This window comes from Ambystoma mexicanum, chromosome 6q (genome assembly GCF_040938575.1).
Source record: "Ambystoma mexicanum isolate Mex_15411 chromosome 6q, UKY_AmexF1_1, whole genome shotgun sequence".
In the NCBI taxonomy this organism is placed as follows: Eukaryota; Metazoa; Chordata; class Amphibia; order Caudata; family Ambystomatidae; genus Ambystoma; species Ambystoma mexicanum.
The window spans coordinates 431,953,240-431,976,468 of record NC_090937.1 but is presented as its reverse complement, the minus strand read 5'-3'; the positions used below and the strand labels follow the sequence as shown (position 1 = coordinate 431,976,468).

Sequence of the window (23,229 nt, the reverse complement as noted above, 5' to 3'; positions counted from 1 at the left end):
TTGCATCCAGGTATTTACGATCACACGTATATTCTGAACACAAAGAGACTAATCAAAACACTGGCCGAGAGAGAAAACCGTCTTGGAGGAAGCAGAGGTCCTATTTCACTTTACCTAAAGATGTACTATTAATGTAAAAGGACTATTATAACGTTGGCCTTTTTTGCAGCAACCAAAAGTCATACTTTCTTGATTAATATTGTAAAAGCAAAAGGCATTATCGAGGCAGAGTACCCCAAAAGGAAATACACCAAACACGGGCTTATAAAGATTCACAGATCTTTATTCTATAACTGTACAGTTTACAAAGAAACAAAGTATCAGATAGCTATCTGGCCCTCAGTACATCACAGCAAATACCAGCCCTTTCGGTGTGAGAAGTGAGAGGTACTAGACATCTAGACATTTTCACTTTTTATACATTTCTGATCATAATGTCCAGCCCCCTACAGGTTAATAATACTCGGTCTAGGGTTCGTGCCGAGTTCACTTCTATTTTGTCCAACTCTATGTATGTCAATCATTTTCAGTTTGTACAACAACAAATCACAATGGCAACAGTGTATTCTCGGATTTAACATAAAGCCTTAGTACATGTCCTATACAATGTAGTTCAACAAGTGTCCACGTTCAGTATTTAGACAGCATTGTATTTGGCGCACATAATCCTCTGTCTACAAGTCAGACATGGGACAAGGTCTCTTTACTCGACCCAAACATTCGGTCAATGGACAGTTTAGGCATTAACTTGTATACAAAGGTCGGGTCGGCTCAGTTACAAGCGTGAAACACTGTCCACCATTTTAGAACACAGAATTGCTTTGGAGTGGAAATCAAAATGGCGGATGGACCTAAAATGGCATCTAAAAAGATCAGAACTTTGCTACACAGTTTTCCTCGCAGAAGGACTGGGCTGAGGCCAATATATACAATAAAGGAGGCCCGATATGATACCCCGTTTAACAATATGTCCATTTTTAGGTAATTTCCAGGCAATTTTGGGGATATAAAATTCCTCCATCTGCGACATAGGGAATTGTAATGACGAGCTAAAATGTGTTCCTGGTTGCTATGAACATCTCTTAGATTTAGCAAACTGGTGGCGGGGTAAAATTAGGTATGTGGGGAATACATTCCATGTTCCTAACAATGATGCTTTTTATAAAATTGGCAGAACATTGCCAATGGGCCATGGAACATGGTCTGGGTCTGGCTTTTGTTTTATTAAATCCCCCCTGGCTCAGCTCACAGCTTATCTATACTTCCACTTGGAGTTAGCGGAAGAGCGAGGGCAGAAGAGTGAGGCCTGTTCACGGAGTCAATCAGAGAATCTGAAAGGGGCGCAGAAAAAACTTGAACAGAAGATCAAGCACACCAGAGACATATTTTCGAGTTAAAACAAGAAAGCCTCATTGAACTAAACATTGAGTTTAAAACCCAGCAGCAAGAGAATGCAGAGTGTGAAACTGCAATTTGAGCACACTGCAACATAAGGTAAATGATCAGCCTATTCATAATAGAGGGCTGTTGGATGACATTATGGCCTTCCTTTCAATTACAAATAAAGGAGTTTTAAAATGAAAACAGTCAGTTAATTATAAAAAGGGTTGATTCCCAAAATGTCTTCAATCAGATATATCAGCAGGTACATGCGTCAAAAAAACAGAAAATTAAATTGGTGAAGGAAGAAGACCTCTTGAACTAGGAGAATAGTGTCCTTGCACAGGAGGTGCATAGGTTTCAAATGGATGCTGAAAAGAGTCAGTCACGTTCTTAGGAACTGGCTGGAAAAGGGCAAGAAATTCAAGAACTGATGAAGCATTTGAGGCAAGCAGGAGCTGACCTATTACAGGCAGCGCAGTGTAGAAATGTGCAAGAGAAAGAGATTAGCATTTTGAAAGCCAACCATTTTGAATATGAATGAACAATTCAGGTCACAAAAAAAGAACATCAGTCAAGTCAGAACGAATCCAAAGTCCTAACACCTAGCACTCCTATAGTAATAATGGTATTTTGGAAAGATTATTGGTCTTGGTTAGATACTTTTAACAAAATAGAATTTGTAGCTTCTAGTGCAGAGGAGAAAACATCAACCCTGGCATATGGGTTGTCTATAAAACAATGAGAGAAAGTGTTTCCTGTTAGGGAACTCCCATCCCATGCACACTATCTGGGGCTCAAAAGTAAGCTAAACTGTTAGGAAGACAGATGGTCATTTATACATGGGACACATATTGTCTATTGTCAATAATTTATGACATTTGGGGGGTAATTCATAGAATCCAGCGCACAAGTGGCGCACGCGGCTGGTGCACAGTGTGCGCGTGCGAATCCCTGTGCCAGCCACGTGCGCTAAAATCCAATTCCGCGCAAAGCGTATTCATGGATTCCAGCCACCAAAACCAGCCGTGGCGCACAGTGGCGCAGCGACCCTGCAGCAGCGCCAGTTACGCCCCCAAGAACGCCTCCAGCGCAGGGAAAAGCCATCAATATACCCAATCCAGCGCAAAGGGCTGCGCTAACCCTGTACCAGCACAGCAAGCGGGCTATGTGTATCACTGGGGTGCGCGGGAAGTACCTCACACGATTCCATCAGGGTACGTGTATTTCGGGGTGCATGGGAAGTTACACACGCGATTTCCGCAGGGTACGTGTATTTCAGGGGTGCGCGTGAAGTTCCACACGCAATATCAGCAGGGTACGTGTATTTCAGGGTGCAGGGGAAGTTACACACGCGATTCCATCAGGGTACGTGTATTTCAGGGGTGCGCGGGAATTTCCACACGCGATTGGGCCCGTGCGAGCAGGGTACGCGTATCTCAGGGGTGCGCAGGAAGTTCCACACGCGATTCCATCAGGGTACGTGTATTACGAGGTGCGGGGGAAGTCTCACACCCGAAATCAGCAGGGTATGTGTATACCAGGGGTGCGCGGGAAGTTCCACACGCAATTCCATCAGGGTACGTGTATTTCGGGGTGCGCGTGAAGTTCCACACGCAATATCAGCAGGGTACGTGTATTTCAGGGTGCAGGGGAAGTTACACACGCGATTACAGCAGGGTACGTGTATTCCAGGGGTGCGCGGGAAGTTCCACATGCGATTCCATCAGGGTACGTGTATTTCAGGGGTGCGCTGGAATTTCCACACGCGATTGGGCCCGTGCGAGCAGGGTACGCGTATCTCAGGGGTGCGCGGGAAGTTCCACACGCGATTCCATCAGGGTACGTGTATTTCGGGGTGCGCATGAAGTTCCACACGTGATTGGGCCCGTGCGAGCAGGGTACGCGTATTTCAGGGGTGTGTGGGGAGCACCACACGTGAATTGCACGTGTGGGACCTCCCAGGTGTTCCCTCTACACCCTCCACGGCCCCTGTAGGTGGCTCACACCACAGGGGCCTACCCTGCACATGTTCTGCAGGCACCCCATCCACCATGGCCATGCCCCCCAGCCAACCCACATGTCAACTTGCACTACTGCCCACCAACGCATGTCCCCCTGCACCCCCAGCCACCAGGGGCACCCTCCACAGGCCCCCACCCATGTCTCCCAGCACCCCCACCCCCCAGCAGTGCAGGGGCACCCACCACCAGGCCCCCACCCATGTCTCCCACCACCCCCACCCCCAGCCACCAGGGGCAGCCTCCACCAGGCCCCCCACCCATGTCTCCCAGCACCCCCACCCCCCAGCCACCAGGGGCAGCCTCCACCAGGCCCCCACCCATGTCTCCCAGCACCCCCACCCCCCAGCAGTGCAGGGGCACCCTCCACCAGGCCCCCACTCATGTCTCCCACCCCCCACCCCCCCCAGCACTGAGGGGCACCCTCCACCAAGCCCCCACTCATGTCTCCCACCCCCCCGACCCCCCAGCACTGTGGGGCACCCTCCACCAGGCCAGGCCCCCACTCATGTCTCCCATCACCCCCACCCCCCAGCCACCAGGGCAGCCTCCACCAGGCCCCCACCAATGTCTCCCAGCATCCCCACCCCCCAGCACTGTGGGGCACCTGCCAGCAGGCCCCCACCCATGTCTCCCAGCACCCCCACCCCCCAGCACTGTGGGGCACCTGCCAGCAGGCCCCCACCCATGTCCAACTCATGTTCCCCACCCCCCCACCCCCCAGCACTGTGGGGCACCTGCCAGCAGGCCCCCACCCATGTCCAACTCATGTTCCCCACCCCCCCACCCCTCAGCACTGTGGGGCACCTGCCAGCAGGCCCCCACCCATGTCCAACTCATGTTCCCCACCCCCCCACCCCCCAGCACTGTGGGGCACCTGCCAGCAGGCCCCCACCCATGTCCAACTCATGTTCCCCACCCCCCCACCCCCCAGCACTGTGAGGCACCTGGCACCAGACCCCCACCCATGTCTCCCACCACCCCCACCCGCCCAGTCACCAGGGGCAGCCTCCACCAGGCCCCCACTCATGTCCCCCTGCACCCAGGTCCTCACAATCCCCAATCATGTGCGTTATGGTCAGCCTCCACAGCCAAAAGGCCCTACCAAGTAACCCATTCACCCACATGGAAATGGACATTACATGTTACACCCCCAATGTTCATAAAGCAAATGGACCCATGTCCGTCACACACAATGGTTGCAAATGAATGGGAAAACACCCAACATGACATGCATGAAACCAATGAGATGATACCACACAGTGAAGTATGAAAACAAAATTGTATTAAAAAAATTGAATGCTAATGAAATGAAACAAACTACAATGGCAATGAAAAAAAGATATGCTGCATGTCCGTCCAAAAAAATCAAAACTACAAATCCAAATCCAAAAAAAAGTTGTTCAAAGTCACATTAAAAATAAAATCAATCCAATGAAGAACTATGTACAAAACATGCAAGGGTCCATGAGCCCAACTGAACAAAGGAAACCTACAAAAAACCCTAACTAAAATGCAACTATATAAAAAAAGTGGAGCTGTGTCCGTCGACTCCAAATCATAAGAAGAAACAAATGAAACCTAAAACTAAAGAACTAAATACAAAGGCGGCGGGCAAGACCAGCGGCTCACTCCGTGGTGTTCCGGGCCAGGGCATCATCAAACTCCTCGTCTATGTCCTGGAGGCGGTCCTGTTCCATGGCCCCGAGGGTCCACAGGGACGACGCCATCTGCTCCTCCAACCCCCTGCGGATTGCCTCGAGTTCTCCGCCCTGACCATTGTGAGCTGTGCCTCTTCCGCCCGCCGCCACTCCGCACCTATATGCTGGCCCAACCACTGCCACACAGAAGACAGTTCCCGTCCTGGGTCCTCCTGCCCTCCGGCCGATGCCTGCCCTTCCGATGTTGATGGCCCCGAGCCATGATGCCTCCCACGTTGACTCCGCTGCTGCCTCCGACGCCACTGCCTCTGCCAGCACGACGGCATCCAGGCTTATGGAATCCACCGACGCCGTCGTGCACGTGCCCTGCCTGATGATGCCGGCACATCCTCCATCTGCTGGGGTACAGTTGCTGTGGTGTCCACCCCTGCTGGACCTCTGACCCCCGACTGTGGCAGGGATGGGATCCCCACCGAGCTGGCTGCATTGGTCAGGGCAGGTCCACAGGGGGCCCTGGTGGCATCTGGGCCAGAAGACGGTAAGGAGAACGACTGGCGTATAGTCTCCACAGAGGAGGAGAGGGCCACCAGATTGGCCGACACATGCAGGAAACCCCCGAACATGGACGATCCCAATTGGGCCACGTCGGCACGGTGCTCTTCGTGATGACGTGCGTGCTCCTCCTGGGAAGCACGCACGGCATCACGAATCACAGCCGTGCGCATCACGACCCCAATCAGGACCTTCTCCATACGGCCAGGGGTCCCCTCGTCCGCAGGTGGAGGGGAGTCAGATGACATGGACATCCCCTCTACCTGCGGACGGGCCTGGGACGGGGCATCCCTGCTGGTGCATGGTGGTGCACCCACAGGGTCAGGGACAGCGACATGCACAGGCCCCTCCAGGGTGACCTGTGCTGCCTCCTGCCCCTGGACTGCACCACTTGCACCAGCAGGGATGCCCCCACCAGGCCCCATGTGCGCCTCAGTGGCGGGCTCCTCCTCCTCTGTGGAAACCACCAACCCGGATGGCTCCTCACCGTCTTCCGCCGTAGCAGGCCCCTGTGGGGGCTCACCCACCCCTTCCGCTGCAGCCGTGGGGGAATCCCCGCCGCCTTGCTCCACAGCACCGTCTCCGCCCTCTTCTTCACTAGCCGCTGCGTAGAGGGAGACATAGAACACAAGCATCAGGGTACTGTACAATGGTCCCCTAGACAGGAAGCAATAGCAGATGAGTGCCACTGTCAAAGTACACTTCCATCATGTCCCTCCACAACACATGTGTCAGTCCAGGCAAAACACACACAGTGACAGTCATGGTGCATGCCATGGACATTTCCATACATGTCCAAGGGACTCTCAAAACATACAATGTAATGGAACTCACATGCATCATGGGTCATGCCTATCACATGCACACACTTCACCTCAGTCACATCCATCTGGCCCCGTACACCCCAATCACAGTGGATACAAGGATGACTAGGCTGCATCAGTGAATCTGTACATTGTCACAGACATGTGTCATGCATCCATGGCATCCACAAGTCACAGACACGCAGGTCAGGCACACAGACATGGACACCAAATATGTACCTGGCATCAGCACCCATCCCTCACCCCCACCCATGTCCAGGAACAGAGACTGCCATGCTCTCATGTGTACAATCTACATAGGGCTCCCCATGTCGCATTTAAACACATGCAACAACCGTGCGGTTCACACATTACTGGTCGCACATGCATTACCATGATGTCCCTGCACACATACATGCGTACATGGCCTATGTCACACATACAGGCAAGTATCAGACAACCAGCACACTGCAACATGCCCTGTCTCACACAGCAATGCTTGGCCACTTACCGCTCAACTCCAGACGGGTCTCCCTCTCAAGGACCTGGGCATGGAGCACTGGGTGTACGCGTTCCAGGACCCCCATCTGGATGGAACTCATGCGGCCCCGGCCCCCCTCCATGAGGCGCCGGGCCTTCATGAGGGTCCTGGACCTCATGTCTTCCCAGCGCTTCTTGACCTTCTGGATGGTGCGGGTTGCCACCCCCTCCGCGTTGATGGCAACCACACAGTCGGCCCAGATCCTCTCCCATCCTTCCTTGTTGGCGCGGGACGATCCGAAGAGGGCATCATACTGCCCCAGGACTTGCTCCACCAGGACACCAACTTCGGTGGCAGTGATGCTGGTGCCCCTCTGGCCGGGGGTTGCCACTGGTGCCAGATGTGGATGTGCCCGACATGGCAACCCCAGGGGCAGGAGTGGGTGGGCAACTGGGTCCTGGGGCTGGGCTGAGGAGCGATGTTATCTGAGTCGGGAGTCTGCTGTTCCAGCAGGGGTGGACACAGCAACTGGACCCCTGCAGATGGCTGATGTGCAGGCACCAAATGGCAGGGCACGGTGGCAGCAGGCAGGCAGGCAGGCAGCAGCAGATGGCACGTGGGAGGCTGCTCGGGGCACTGGGGGGCAGTAAATCGGCCTTCTGGGCAGGAGCGTGGTCTTCCGTGTGTTTTCGCGTGGCCAGCTTGATACGGAGTGATTTGGCACGTGAAAATCCTGCACGTCAGCGTGAAAATCGAGGAAAGGCCCTTAGCGCGTAAGCGCATCAGCACGCGTACGCGATTTCATAGGACCAAAGGCCCTTACAGCGTAAGCGTGTCTGTGACGTTTTGCGCACGGGCGTTGCCCCGGCAGGGCTTGGAGATCCCACGTACCTTTACACTGTTCTGTACGTGCTTTTCGTGCAGTGCGTGTGTTTTCCATCCGTTGGGGTTCACACGCTATTACTTCACAGCGGGTGTTGGCTACGCGTTCTTCTACACGCAAGGCAGACGGTGAGTGGTACCCCGCTCCCCCAGGCCCGATCGCGTTTTCACACGAACCCCTGATATACACGTAGCCCGCTCCCCCAGGCCCGATCGTGTGAAAAACTTCACGCGAACCCCTGAAATACACGTAGCCCGCTCCCCCAGGCCCGATCGCATGAGAAACTTCACGCGAACCCCTGATATACACGTAGCCCGCTCCCCTAGGCCCGATCGCGTGAAAAATTTCACACGAACCCCTGAAGTACACGTAGCCCGCTCCCCCAGGCCCGATCGCGTGAAAAAGTTCACGCGAACCCCTGATGTACACGTAGCCCGCTCCCCCAGGCCCGATCGCGTGAAAAAGTTCACGCGAACCCCTGAAGTACACGTAGCCCGCTCCCCCAGGCCCGATCGCGCGAGAAACTTCACGCGAACCCCTGAGGTACACGTAGCCCGCTCCCCCAGGCCCGATCGCGCGAAAAACTTCACGCGAACCCCTGAAATACACGTAGCCCGCTCCCCCAGCCCGATCGCGTGAGAAACTTCACGCGAACCCCTGAAATACACGTAGCCCGCTCCCCCAGGCCCAATCGCGTGAGAAACTTCACGCGAACCCCTGAAATACCCGCTCCCCCAGGCCCAATTGCTGTATGTTGCCACTTTTGTAATGCGCAGGGACGCTACCGCCTGCCTTCGTGTGGCGGACATGTTTCGGCTTGTGCGTGTCTTTGGCTGTGCGTGGCTTTGCCCTATTCGATTCCATGAATACGTGTGGTTCGAGTCCATGTGGGCGTTCCGTCTGCTTCCCTGCAGTACATCACCAGTTACGCCCTTATTTTCGCGCGTTGTTCCCCATTCTGCGCGTTACGCCCCGTGTCCGCCCACTTTCTGGTGTATGCGCCGAGGTTCTGCGCTTTCACTGTGCGCGTCGCGCACGCCTTTCGGGATGTTGCTGTGACTTGTGCGCCATGCACGGGTTTGGCGCACATCCCGGGGTGTACACGCGCAGGGACTTCCATGAATCGCATGCGTGCGCCTGTTTTTTTCCACTTGCGCCTGCTTGCGCCTGCTTGCACGTAGATTTTCGGCGCACGTTTGTTCCATGAATCGGCCCCTAGATTGTGTTATGCTTTTATACTCTTATCAGCAAATGGATTTCCTCAGTAGTATTTTCAAGATATTCATAAATCGCAATTCAATCAGTAGTTCAAACAAAATGTATTGTTCATATGGCCCAACGCGTTTCAAGAAACTCTCTTCATCCGGGGCGTACAATCATTATTTTGTAATCAGTATTTGTATTGAGCATTTAATATCAAGACAGTTGATTGATAAATATTCATTTGAATGTCGTTTTAGAAAATAATGACTGTGTTTGAACTACTGATTGAATTGTGATTTATAAATATCTTGACAATATTACTGAGGAAATCCGTTTGCTGAGAAGTGTATAAAAGCATAACAAAATCAAATGTTATAAATGTTTGTCAATAGACAATATGTGACCCATGTAGAAAGGACCATCTGTCTTCCTAACAATCAAGTCGGAATGAAATCAGCGAATTAAAAGATTGATTAATGGCCCAGTGTAAAGACATTGAGACCAATCGGGCTCTGGTCTCAGAGTTAAAAAGCCAGCTGTCAGAACACCATCAGGAAATGAGGACAGAGAGAAGCGGTGTGAGAGTTTGGCAAAGAAAATTGAAAAACACAAACAGGCATTGAGGTACTTTGATGAATCATGATATGGGAATGGGCCCTCTGATCTAGGCGTGGTGCCATCCCCATCAGGGACCTCATGCCAGTTAACCACCACTTCCTATGAGATGAGCCGACAGTGACTGACCTCATGCTTTCCACCTACCAAGCCCAAGGAAACACGAGGCAGCTAGACTTACCCAGGCCCAGCCAAAATTATCCAGAAGGCCAGACCTCATCTGAGATTGAGGAGTACTCACCTCTACCACACAGAATGGAAAGTAAACGGTGTAGTGTGTCCTGGGAAGTAAGGAATAATCCAGTGAGTACTTCAGACCATGGAAACTCCCTTAATGAGAAGATGAGGGAGTTGGATTTAAAAAAAAAAGCAAAGGAGAGTGCAGAGAGTCCACCTAGCTCTTGCTTTGCTGTAGAAGAACATTTAATGCTTCAGCCCAGGAGGGGTTTTCGAAAAACCACTGTACATTCAGTGGAAGGGTGTGGGGAATTACCCAGACTCCCTGGAGGGAAGGATGAGGAAACTGGGTTCTATCCTCGGTCTGAAGGTAACTACAGGCAGATTGACCCTGAGAGTTCACTATTGCCCAAGCAAGAGGAGTCGAGACCCCCATGGTTCTTAGAGATATGCCCAGTTTTGTAGAGATTGCGAGCACCTAGAAAACAGGGATGGGAGTGCCAGTATCAGTTGTTAGTCAGAAGGTGAATGGACTGTGGTGCAGAAGAAGAAAAGACAGGAAAACAGAGCAAGGGTTTTGTGAAAGACCCAATGAGACAGATTAAGGCCATAAAGAGCTTCCTGACCCCATAACACAAAAATACCAAGTATTTGGTACGGGAGCACCTGGAACTTTATAAGCAGATAATACATAATAGTATCATCCCACATTACAAATGTTGTGAATTGTATAGCATTTGCTAAATGACATTTCTCACATGAGTACTCCAGTTTCTTTGCTGGACTGGAGCACCAGGATCATTATACATGGTCCACCTATAAGGCAGTCCTTTTAAAACATTTCTCCTTGCACAGAAACCCACAGGAGTTCCATAAGGCTGCATATAATTTGCAATATGGGGAGGATCAGGTGCTTGGGGATTTTGTGCAGGAGCTAAAGCACACATTTGCTCAGACTTCCTGTGGGTGAACACAAATAGTAGGGAGTTCATAACTACATATTTCCATGCACTCTCCAAATACTGTATAGTGTGACCATATGTTAGCAACTCTTGATGTTAAATCACTATATACGTCTATATACCAATACAGACAATTGACTACATATTTATGGATTTTTCAGCCTATAACAGACAACATATAGAGATGGTCAAAGAATTTCTGAGATTTACGTTGAGCAATAATCATTTTATTTTTCACAAAACATATTTTCTCCAGACAAAAGGGGTTGCAATGGGTGTAAAATATGCCCCTTTCACTGGCCAATCAACTCATGGGTCAATTTGAACAAACCCTTGCATTGACTAATAATGAATTTACTAACAATGTCTTAGTTTGGAAATGCTACATTGATGACATTTTTTTGCTTTGGAATGGTTTCTCTGAGATATTTCAAAATGTTGTCAATTATCTCAACCAAATTAACTTTGGTCTTGAATTTTCTAGATTTGAATATATGTATCAACAATGGTAAAATAGAACGCAAAACCTATAAAAAAAAAAAGCTACAGAGGTGAATTCTTCCTTATATGCCTACAGTTGCCATAAGCAAGCTATTATAGATAATATAATATAAGGTGGGAGAATTTTAAGGTGCATGAAGAAACTGCAGTATAGATGCAGACTAAATCCAAAAGTGAGTACTATTAACTAATAGATATCGTGAGGGAGGCTATGCAAGTAAATCTGTATCTCAATCATGTAACAAGATACAAAACATGACAAGACAACCTATGATTAAGTTGTGAAAGACAAGATACAGTATCAGAATATGGTGAGCTTTACCACTAAATATTCTAATGACAGTAAAGTACAATGCTTGGTATGAAGCATTGGCACATCTTACGGATGGATGGGGACTTAACTAACTACATAGATGAGAAACCTACATTTCTCTGTACTTTTGCCCCTACTATCAAGAATATGATGGGTCTGTCATTTCTTAGACCCAAAATATGATTCTACAAGAAGTGGATGTGATTAGATGAGACCATGCATCAAAGGTTTTTTCAAATGTGGAAACTGATGTACGTGCAGATATGCATATCCTGACAGCAACAAATGTGTTTGTGAGAATGGGATAGTTAAAATGATACAAGACTTCATAAATTGTCGATCCAGATATGTGGTACATGGCATTATCTGTGCATGTAACAAAAAGTATGTTGGAAGTATGATAAGAGAATTACGTATTCTTATACGAGAGCACATGTCTAGCCTTAACAGCCAAGACATGAGACTACCATTAGCCAATCATTGGCAGGAATCGCATCAATTAGATAATAATAATGATATAAGGTTTATTGGTTTGCAAAAAGTTCAATGTAACATACAAGGTGGCAATCAGAAACTTCAGTTGAGAAAATGTGAATTGAAAATGATTTGTAAGCTACAATGTTTAACTACTGGTCTCAATTGGGAACACCCAATGATTGTATTTCTGTACGATGCATCTTAATACAACTGCAAGCAATATATGTTTTTTGATTATTTGGATGGATGCTGAGTTTACCAAACCTAGACTGTTTAACAATTCAGTACTGCTAACTTGGTGAGAGGGTAGCTCTAAACCCAGACCATTGCACTAATATACACTTAATTTTCAACACAAGTATACATATGTGTAAGGATATAGATTATATATGCTAATAAGGTGGGGGTTAGTAGAACGAAACACCATTTATCTAGCGCAATGGAGACATTAGCAACCCCCAGTTCGATAATCAAATATGGTAAAGCATTATGGTGGAGCTTGCATGGCACTCAAAAGAAAGCATATAAGAGCATGTTAAAAATATTATATTTGTCAAGAGCAATTGATTGGTGTAAACACATGCATGCATACAATAAGTGCAGTGGCCAATGTTTCCAAATTGAATCATGGCTCTGACGTCCTGCACCCGATATGCGATGACGTCAGCGCTGATATAATAATAACAAACAAAATGTAGTCAGTGGGGATAAGCACACGCGGACTGCCGAAAGGATGATTCTTGACCGGACAACCATACTCAGACTCGTTTCTCTGAAGGACATTGATCCACTAAAGGTAAGGACATATAAAATATGATAATCTATGAAGAATTGGGAAACATGTACACTACTTAATCAAAGATAGATAAGTTGAGAATGAAAGTGACATCAGATCTATTGCTTTTTTGTATCATACTAATCAGATGTGGACTAACTACTGAAATACAACAATTTAATTTGAAATACCTATAAGAAACTAGTTATACACCAGTGGACATCAGTGGGTGAGAAACATATATTCCTAATTAGTACTGATTGATTTATTGGCACCATGTTACTTATGAATTCTAAAATTTGAAATTAATTACACTCCGATAGGATGTCAAGAACAATATTCCATACTAAGTGATAAACATCAAACATAGGATGAGTGACATTTCTTAATTCACATGATCACAAACTAATAGAATACAATTAGCAGCACTAACATGGTGGGGTGTCCTTGGCATGAAAATGTATGGTACGACAAATTACAAGTGCACATGGGTGTGGGTGCACGACTTCTCTCCAAATATAATTTCATGTTAAAATAACTAATGCCACTATTAATAGTGGGCTGACAACAACACAAATAAGTGATAACGGATGAATTTGTAGATATTGACAAATGTGATTTGACAATAATAGAATTCTTTGATGGGGATGAATTTACATGGAAATATGGAATTGGATGCATAATTAATGTATGCCTTTATATTTTTCTCTCTCTCTGCTTTCTTTTTTGTATGATGTTACATTCAATTTTGTCTTTCTTTTTTCACAATATCAAATTTTATTTTTTGTTGTTGAATTTCATAACCAGTAATAATATTCTTGGATAATGATAATGAATTAATATGATGGCTTGCAATCCTGATTATATCACTGTAATGGACATATTGTTTTTTGTGTTTATTCCAAATGTATACATGATGTAAATGTAACACGTACCAGCCTTGGGGATGACCAGAAGTCTAAACATGTGTTGGCTGGCTAATATCAAGCGCAAAGATAACATTTTGAGCGCAGTGAATACATTATCGGTTTTATTATAGCATATCTGATTTCATGAATTTCTTATCACTTATCAGGAACACTTATTTCTGACAAGGACAAAACCCTAGGTAGCAAAATAATTCACAGTACAATTTGCGGGGACAGCAGATGAGTCCCTGTTTATTTAGGGTTTGCAGCTATCCTGTAAATATTAATGATAACATTTAAAAAATCTAGCAATATTTTCCCAAGCACGTGAGGTACTCAGCCCCCAACCAAAATTTCTGTGCTCTCCAAATACATTCTGACTCAGTTGGTGCATGATTTTCGTAAGCATAGGAGCCTGGATTGGGTGATTGAACTGGCCACCAGGATCTGTGAGGTCCAGAAGCCAACTGAGAGTAAAAGACCCCCAAAACTCCCAAACCAGCGTACCTCCTGCTTCTGCAAATGTGGTAGAGGTAAAAACAATCCCTCCATTGGATCTGGAGACAGGGGGCCTAAAAGTAACCCTCTGTTAACCAGCAAAATGGAAGGCAGAAGGGACGCTCAACCCGGCCAAATCGAATGGTAGCCAGGCAGGCACTCACGATCCCTCAGACCCTGCTACCTATATAAACCCTAGCTACAGTTGTACAAACCAATCCTGGGGTGTGTATACACTCATCTGGGCCGTGGGAGGGCAATCAGGTAAGTACTGCCCCAGGAAAAGTACCTCCAAACATCCCTATGTAGAGAGGTATCACTCCACCTCCCAATTTGAACTTCTTCCCCAGATATCTCTGGAACCAGAACTTCCAAAATAATCCTCCTCTATCTCCCTTGTTCCAGGAAAATAGATCTCTGAACACGGGAGATGAGAGAAGGGAGATTCAGGATGGAAAATTGTAGGGGACATTTCCAGTACCCAAGCTATTCCGGGGGAAGGGGCAGTTGCCCTTTTCCAGAGCAGCAAAGGTATGACTCAAGACCTCCCAATCACCCAGAAAATGTCTTGCAGTTGGAGCGACAGGTCCAGCAACTGATTGATGATCTGGGGCACGTGGTGAGGGCTGAGTCCAACACTCAACCTAACCCTGCTTCCCAGCATTCCACAACACCCAGGTCTGATGTACCGGGGGGAAATGACGGAAGGAAATAGCCAACAAACCACAGGTTCCTGAGCAGGGTGCCCAGGTGGAGGGGTGATGCCAGGCCCTAGAGGAAGCTTCCTTTCTCACTCAGACAGTACCTCTAAGAAACGCTCAGCCTGAAAGTGTCTCATCTACCCACAAAATGTTAGAACCCAAAGAGCAACGGTTAAGTAGGAGATACCAAAGAAGAACTCACTTTATGGAGAAAATCAATATCATTCCCCTTGAAAGAGAAGAATCCCTGGAGTATTCAGGTTAGCAGACATTCTCTTTTAAACATGAGGGGATACCTCCCAATGAAAAATGGACCCCAAAAGACCCTGAGTGGGACAGGGTAATTATGGAGATCGACCCAGAACAAGAAACTCTTCAACCCCAAAAAAGGCGAGCAAGACAGAATTGAAATTCAGGGGGGTGTCTTTTCCCCAATCAGGTTCTGAGAACTGTCACCAGGTAAAGGGGGGCAGCAAAGAATCAGGGGTGAAAGATGATTCCACAAAACCACCCATTGTCAGTTGTAACATTTGCTTTACAGATTCCTGATCTTCTACACAGAAAATCGCCCAAGATCGCACAGTGTCGGAGTTCAATATAAGAAAAAAATGACCACCCGGCTGCAAATAATTCATATTTTCTTTGCACCCTGGAGGAGAAAGAAGGCACATCTTATTCACCAGTCAAGGTGCAGAGTCAGTGTGAATTTTCAGCTCTGGTGGGCACTGGATCCCAAGCCACCATCCTGTCCAAAAAGGCCTTGTTTACTGGGGTACCATCTCCTGAGGTGGTTATCCCCTCAGATCGACTGTTTAAACAAGGTCCTCTGGACCCAGACTAACTGATTATGTAAGCAGGAATGGCACATGTCATTTAATTGATCAACGTTCTGTGAATGTAGAATTCCATTTCAAGAATAACCAAGTCCCAGACATCAATGCCATCTCTGTAGAAGAACAAACTGGTGATGGGAACCCTTCTCCATTCTTGAAAATCAACCTTCCTCCCAGCTTTAAGTGGCAATCCACACTGGAAGGGAAGACCCTAAAATTGTACGCAAGTCCAAATCTGAATACACTTTGTGTCCCGTGAAACCTGACAAGGAAGAACCAACTTAAAGTCTGACCTACATTCAGAAAAAGGGCAAACAGTTGTTTTTCTCCTTTCATTTCAATGAGGGGGGAGGAGCTTGTATCCGCCAGAGTATGCCTGACTAATGGATGGAGCGTCATTAGCAAAGAATTATTCAGGACACTCCCAAAAGACCAGACCATTCCCACATTTAAATTGATTGAAAAATGAGGGCAATATTTTGAGGAGCACATTTTAGGAAAGTGTTTTTCCATGAAGGATGAACACTTTCCTATAAAAGCTCCATATTCTGTTGAAGTGATAATGTGGCGGCCTGGCATCAAAACCACGACATTTGAATATGCCTGATTTACTGCTTGACAACAGCCTTAGCAACCATGAGGAATGCAGAACAGGCACTGCGAGTGGATTCTGCTTTCAAAAGCACAAGTATTGCACGTAAAAATAGAAGATAAAATGCGGCACCATTGATGTGCCGTTAAAAATCTATTGCATACTTTTTGTCTTTAAGAAAATAGCATTTCCTAGACTGCAGCATCACTTTTCTAGTTTAATGAAAGATTAAGGAAACATTCTCAGTATAGAAAAGTGGCAGTCTTAAGAAATGATTGCAGTGCCACTGGTACACACGTTTCTATGAACAGATTAGATTTAAACAGCTTTTGTGGCTGGAAAGTACTCCATCTCCCGTCCAATTCTTTCACCCACCGTAGAATGGTGCTTCTGGGAACTGGAGGGGAGAATGTCTGCTTTGTTCACTACTTTTAAGACAAGCTTAGAATCGGGCCCTAAAATGCACAAAAAGTAAATGTTACTGTAACACATTGAGTGGCATTAGCTGCAAGGTATTATAGATCACAGTTTTTATGAGGACCCAGTGAAATGGTACTCATTGTGTAGACTACAGAAGGATGAAAGGCTCAGACAGCCGGCCAAAATTTCAACATATTCAAAAAGTTTGCACAAAGATGTCTGGTATTCTGCAAAAATATGTACCTGGCCAAAGGAGATGAACCCACTTAATTGTCGCGAGTACATATTTGTTTTTCGGCTGTACAAACAAAATGTACATGCAAAGTAAGTGCTCAATATAACCATTGTAAAGCCAACCAAAGTTAGTAACGTGGAGAACGCACTGTCCACTTTTTAAGCTAACACCACCTCTTCATTCACCCTCTTGTTTCATAAAACTATGCAGAAACAGACCTCTTTTAATTGTGTTGTGGAATTTCTGGCCTTTTTAAATCATGTCGTTTTGCTTTCCTGTGCCCATTAATGTAGGACTAGAACGCAAATAGGAAGTTACTCAAATAGAATGAAAGTGTTGATCATTTTCCACCTAACACGAGATAACTTGAAATATCTGTGAACTGCTCTATGTATTTCACTACTTTCAGAACATGCACACACGCACACACACAAACGCGCCCACACGCACACACCCATACACACACCACTCCAAAAGAGCCTTTGTAATGAAGTCAACTGCTTATAGTCACAAATTGTCAAAGCCATGTAACTTGCTTTTATGCAATATAAACCTGAGAGAGCCAGGGAAATCATGAGAAGGGCGTAGCCAGGGCCGAGTCTAGGGGTCTGGCCTGGCTCTTAGGGCCAAATAGGAGACGAGCCAGGGAAATGGCTGCGTGAAAAGGGGGAGGGAACATTGAAAGGGACTTTGGGGAAAGAAAGGAAAAAAAGGGTTGAGGGGCAACACAAAGGGCAAAAGGGGCATTAAAAGAGGTTAAAGGGGTTGAGGTGATACAAAGAGGGCTGGAGGTAAGAAAAAAGGCTAAAAGGCAAGGAAAGGGGATAAACAGGACTGAGACAACAAAAGGGGTTAAAGGAGTTGGGGCAGCAAAAAAGGCTTACGGTGTTGGGGGCATCAAAAGGGGCTTGATGTGCTGGGAGCAACAAAAAGGGCTAAAGGAACAAGAAAAGAGGCTTAAAGGGACTGGGGTAAGACAAGGGCTGACCATGACGGGGGGGGGGGGGGCAATACAAGTAGTTAACGTTGTTTGGGCAAGAAAGTGCTTACATGGCAAGAAAGGGGGATAAATGGGACTGGGGCAATAAGGGGGCTGAAGGTGTTTGAACAACAAATGGGGCTTGACAAGGCTGGGGGCATCAAAAGGGACAAATGAGTCTGGAAACAAAATAAAAGGCTAAAGGGGCAAGGCAAGGGGCTAAAATGGGCAAAGGGCAACAGAAGGGACTAAATGGGACGTGGGTTGTCACAAAAAGGGGCTAAACGGAACTAGGGACAACTAAAGGGGTTGGGGAAATAAAGGGAGCTAAAGGGGCACAGGGGCAAGACATGGAGCTAGTGGGTAACAGAGAGGCTCACTAACCTGCTAAGATTTGTCACAGCTGGCACTGTTTTACAGCATCACCACCAGGGGGGGGTACTCCTGTCATGCCTAAGCCATTCAATGAGTGGCTGGGGCAGGGCAACAACAAAAAAAGGCACACTCCTGTTGTGCTCATAGAACCTAAAGGATCGTGTCTGCTTGACTTAGGGTCTCAGCCTGTCTTCCTCTCCTGTCCCAGTGATTCAATGAGTGGCTGGGGCTGGACCGGAAGTCGGGAGGCCGGCACTCATGGAGCACGCCATTTGTTTTTCTTTTTGTTTAAGGAGAGTGGGGGGCACCCGGTGGTGCTCATGGCCGGCACCTGCTTCGGGCAGGTGCTGACCTGAGCAGAGGGTCAGGCCAGATTCGTATGTGGGGCTTGGGCCAGCCTGGTCCCGACCAGGCTCGCCCAGATTTAATGCAATATGGCCAGATGTGCACAACAAACAACAGTAACCCTTAACAGGGATGTGGTGTGGCCCTCCTATGTGTATTGCACGTTTAAGAGGTGTCATGACTCTGTCATGACACCATGGTAGTCAATAGGAGCTCCTGCACGCACGTGCCTCAGAACAGCTGCAGACTCCAACAATGGAACTCCTGTCTCGTCTCATATTCCGGGCCTGCAGGCCCACACTGTGTGATCATGGTCCTGTGGGCCTGGCCTGTAGGTCCGCAACGTGTGGTCACGGTCCTGCTAGTCCGGTAAACCAGGGTCCAACAGGCAAGCATGGCACCCTTGGTCTGCCCAGGCCACTCCACTATCTGGATGCTCCCGCCATCCACAGTGCCCGCAGCACCACATGCCCGTGTCAACACATGCCATCAGGTTCTGCCCTGCAGCACAGTAATTCTGGGTGATCCCGGCAACTAAAGTAAATGCTGGACCCTCCAGCACTAATGGGGCAGGGCCGTGTGCCCACGGGTTGCCCCACAACAATGGCGACGGGTGAGGAGAACCCTGTGATGCGTCCTGTCCCCAGCTGAGTGTCTGCATTACAAAAAATGAAGACAAGGAAAGATGAGGCTTAGCTGCCACTGTGTTCCCCCAAGAACAGTGAGGATGTCCAGCAACCTGCCGTCTACTTCACCCCGGCTGCGGCCCTCAGTCAAGAGGGTCCTCTTGTGGCCGGGATGAAGGTGAGCTCGCAGCCCCTGTGGCATCCACTGCCACAGCATTTCTTTTGCTCTGGAGAAAGTGAGAAAGTGCGAAATAAAATACAGATGAAGTCTCATCTGCCGCATTGTGGAGCAAGAGAGTGATGCTGGCGGCGGGGCCGCAATACATAAGAAGCCTCCCACCGGTGAGGTGCGGCCTAGCCCCAGTCGTCGCGAGCTGCAGTGCAAGCCTGCAGGCTCCCGCACTGCCGGAGCACCAGGAAATATCCTGGGCCGCCCGGCGGTGAGCCGCAAGGACAATAGAAGAGCTGCTGCTCCCTAGAAGAGCCTGGGCCTTTGGCAATGATATCAATGGCGCGCTCCTGGAGGCGCAATGTAAGCATGGCCCTCTAGCGATCCCGGGCCATCCCGTGGTGAATGCGCAGTGCTCCGGTCAGCGGGGCTGTGGAAAAATGAAGAGGCCGATCCCAGACGATAAAAGGGGAAGTTGTAATAAGCCGCACAACATCAGGCAAACTCGGCACGGAGAACAGGGCGCTGCCACAATAGATAAGCATCGCCTACCAGGAGAGAGAACGTTGCACAGCCTGGCTGCCACCGTGTACAGCCTGCCTTACATCCATGCACAGATGCTTCCCGCATGAAGAGGGGAAGAAAGTAGAGGTGAAGAGCAGCCAACATGCTTGGGGTTGCAGCAATGCTCCCTGTTAGATCACGGGCCATCCCGGCATTGAATGATGCTGGGCTCCAACATGAAAAGTGAGGGCAGCATGCAGGAGAGTGTCTAGTTTTCCACCCCATTCAGCCCATAGCCCTCTGACTGTGGCCCGTTGTAGTGAACCTAACAGAAATAAAAGCATCTACACAGCTGGGCAACCCAAAGGCTAGAAGAACTAGTGCTGCACCAATGCAGACCAGAAAGGGATGTCAGAGCTGAAGTGGCCCCCCTCTCTGATTGACGAGGGCAGTGAAACATAAAGCGCTCCGTGGTCAGAGCCTACACATGTAAAGGAACGCATCATTCCGGATGCAGCATTTTCAACCCAGCAGTAAACGTGTGAGCCACCTCTGTGTATACTGCACACTCCAGACAAGGATTACTGGGTCAGGGTGGCGGTGTGAAACTGACACTGTTCCATAATAGAAGTGTGAAATGGCAAAGAAAGAACTGAACTGGCACATGCCAAAGGCAGAAGCACATGAGGGCTGCAGCTCAGTCGCAGTGCTTGCGCACCCTCCGATGTGAGCAGCGTGATGCCAGTAACCCCTGCCATGGGGGACTGAAATGTGTTGCCTCAGACACCCTGCCTGCCACTCCAATGCCCTGCCAACATCCTGAGGCATTCCTGCGTGGGGGAGGGGAAGCTAGGCAAGGCCAGGACCACTGCCTCATCAGGTGAGCATCTCCCGCCTAGATATGATATGATATTTTATTAATATTGCGCTTATACACAAGTGTTTCAAGGCGCAACGAGGCGAGGGAGGGGAACAAGACAGCGATCTTACTAAGCCCAGTGACATTGAGATTGCGCAAGTGCAGGGGAGAGGGAAGGGGGCAAGTGCAAGACATAGGATCAAACATTGAAAACAAGAAGTGCGGACAGCAAGTGGCAGGGTACAGGTTAAGTGCAGAACAAATAGGTGATAGATAAGTCCACGTATGGGGGGTTGTAGGGTTGCAGATACAGCCCCAAGTGCAGGGTTACCAGGGTGACAGTGCAGGTGTGCAACTGGGAGGGCACGAACCTGGGCCTGTGGTTCAGAGGGTAGCCAGGTAACCAGTCCAGTGTCAGACAGGAGATCAGCAAGGTAGCGAAAGAGATAAGGCAGAAGCAAAGAGGAAAGTCTTGAGCTGCTTCCGGAACCGGAGATGGTTCTGCTCAAGTTTCAGAGAGGCAGGGAGGCTGTTCCAGAGATAGGCGCCAGAGGAAGAGAGAGATCTGCCCCGACTCGTTGCTTGGAAAAGTGTCTGACCAACAAGGAGTTGGAGGTGGAGGAGCGAAGTGCTCAAATAGGAAGATTGGAGGAGGGAGAGACTGAGGATGGCCTCCTGCTGCCTTGGGAAGACCACCAATGCAACCAACTGGCCTGCTGACAAGTAGGCAGCCCCTCCACTCCTTGAGTCACTCACCTGGCTGCGGCTCTCACCCGAAGAGCGTGTTCAGTCACTTAGATGGCCGCAACACCTCCTGTCTTTGGAGCGTGCCCAATGCCCTGCCAACCAATTACTTACTGCCCCGCACCCGCTAACAAGAGGAAGGTGACTCCTGCCTAGGGGAGGGAGAGACTGAGAGCGGCCTCCTGCTGCTGTGAGAAGACATATGTCTCCTGCCTGGGGGAGTGTAGTCCAGACATCATGCCACCAATGTCCCACTGCCTCACACCCGCTGCAAGGATGTGACTCTTGCTTCCTGCATGTTGTGGCCTCTCTGAAGATGTCATACCATCATGCGGGCATTGACCTTGGCGCGGCCCTCCACCGTGAGGGTGCTTGTGCGGCCAGGAAGAGGAGGTTAAATAACATGCTGCCACCCCATGCCCTGTCAATATCAAGAGGCATTCCTGCACCGGGCAGTCTGAATGTGGTGCAGCCTAGACGCCCTGCAATAAGTGCCTCGCTGTCCATCTCAACATCAAGGGACTAAGCCAACGTGGCCCCTGGTGCTCCATCTCTGGCTCTGTTGGCCGCTGAGCTGTCTGCCCGCCCCAACATCAATGGACTAAGCTCATGTGGCCCATGGTGCCCAAGGTGCAGCTTTGCCGGCTGCTGAACTTATACTAGAGGTTAAGATTCATTCTAAACCTTCTATCCATCACCTCTTTGTTTTTGAACTGATACTAATGCATATTTTAACTGATTTCTTGCAGCCCTGCAAATGCTTAAAGAGGACTCAGTAAATGTGTATTTAGCTGCGAGCCTGCATGTAACTTATAAACTAAAAGAGTTCCCACTTAAAATGGATGGGAAACTGTTCTCCCACAGTTTGTCGGCATGCTGTGTATGGTGGAAGTAGCTGACAATGGTATTATTCGGTGGTTGAAATTCTGAGTCTCCCATGTGTAAAAAAGTGTTTAGAATGTGGACGAGATAGACCATCAGCAGTCCACCAACCCTGACTGTTACCCACCAAATATGTACAGCGTGCCTGATCTATTATATGTTTGCAACTACGTGAGTCTTAATGTATGTGGTTATTGTTTTTTGCTACAATTCCCAAGTGCTCAATATATTGTCATTTTGTAACAGGGTTGCAGGAAGAATCAGTTAATATTCAGTGATACTTGTTTTTGTTCTATATGAAAAAGGAGGAGTGTTTTGTGGACTTCCTATGTGTATTGCCCTTCTAAGAGGTGTCATATGCTAATAAAGGGAGCCCCTGCACACATGTGCCTCAGAACGGCTGCAGACTGCAACAATGGAACTCCTTTCTACATCTCTCATTCCTGGCGTGCAGGCCCACACCGTGTGATCACAGTCCTTCCACCCTGGTCTGAAGGCCCACATGGTGCGACCATGGTCCTGCTAACCTGGATCCCTCAGGCCAGCATGGTGCCCTGGGTCCACCCAGGCCACTCCACCATCCGGATGCCTCCGGCATCCACGGTGCCCCGGGCACGCCAGGCCCGTTTCAACACAGGCATTACGGTCCGACTGAAACACAGTAAGTCCGGGTGATCCTGGCGACCAAAGTAGATGCTGGACCCTCCAGCACTAATGGGCCAGGCCCATTTGCCCATGGGTTGACCCACAACACA

The 23,229-nt window shown here is 48.6% G+C and overlaps 1 protein-coding gene across 5 annotated transcripts in view; it reads right to left on the bottom strand.

Annotated features, from left to right (window-relative positions):
• LINGO2 (leucine rich repeat and Ig domain containing 2) overlaps positions 1–23,229 on the bottom strand; it is a 5,916,036-nt gene that overhangs the window by 1,653,016 nt on the left and 4,239,791 nt on the right. The window lies entirely within an intron of this gene.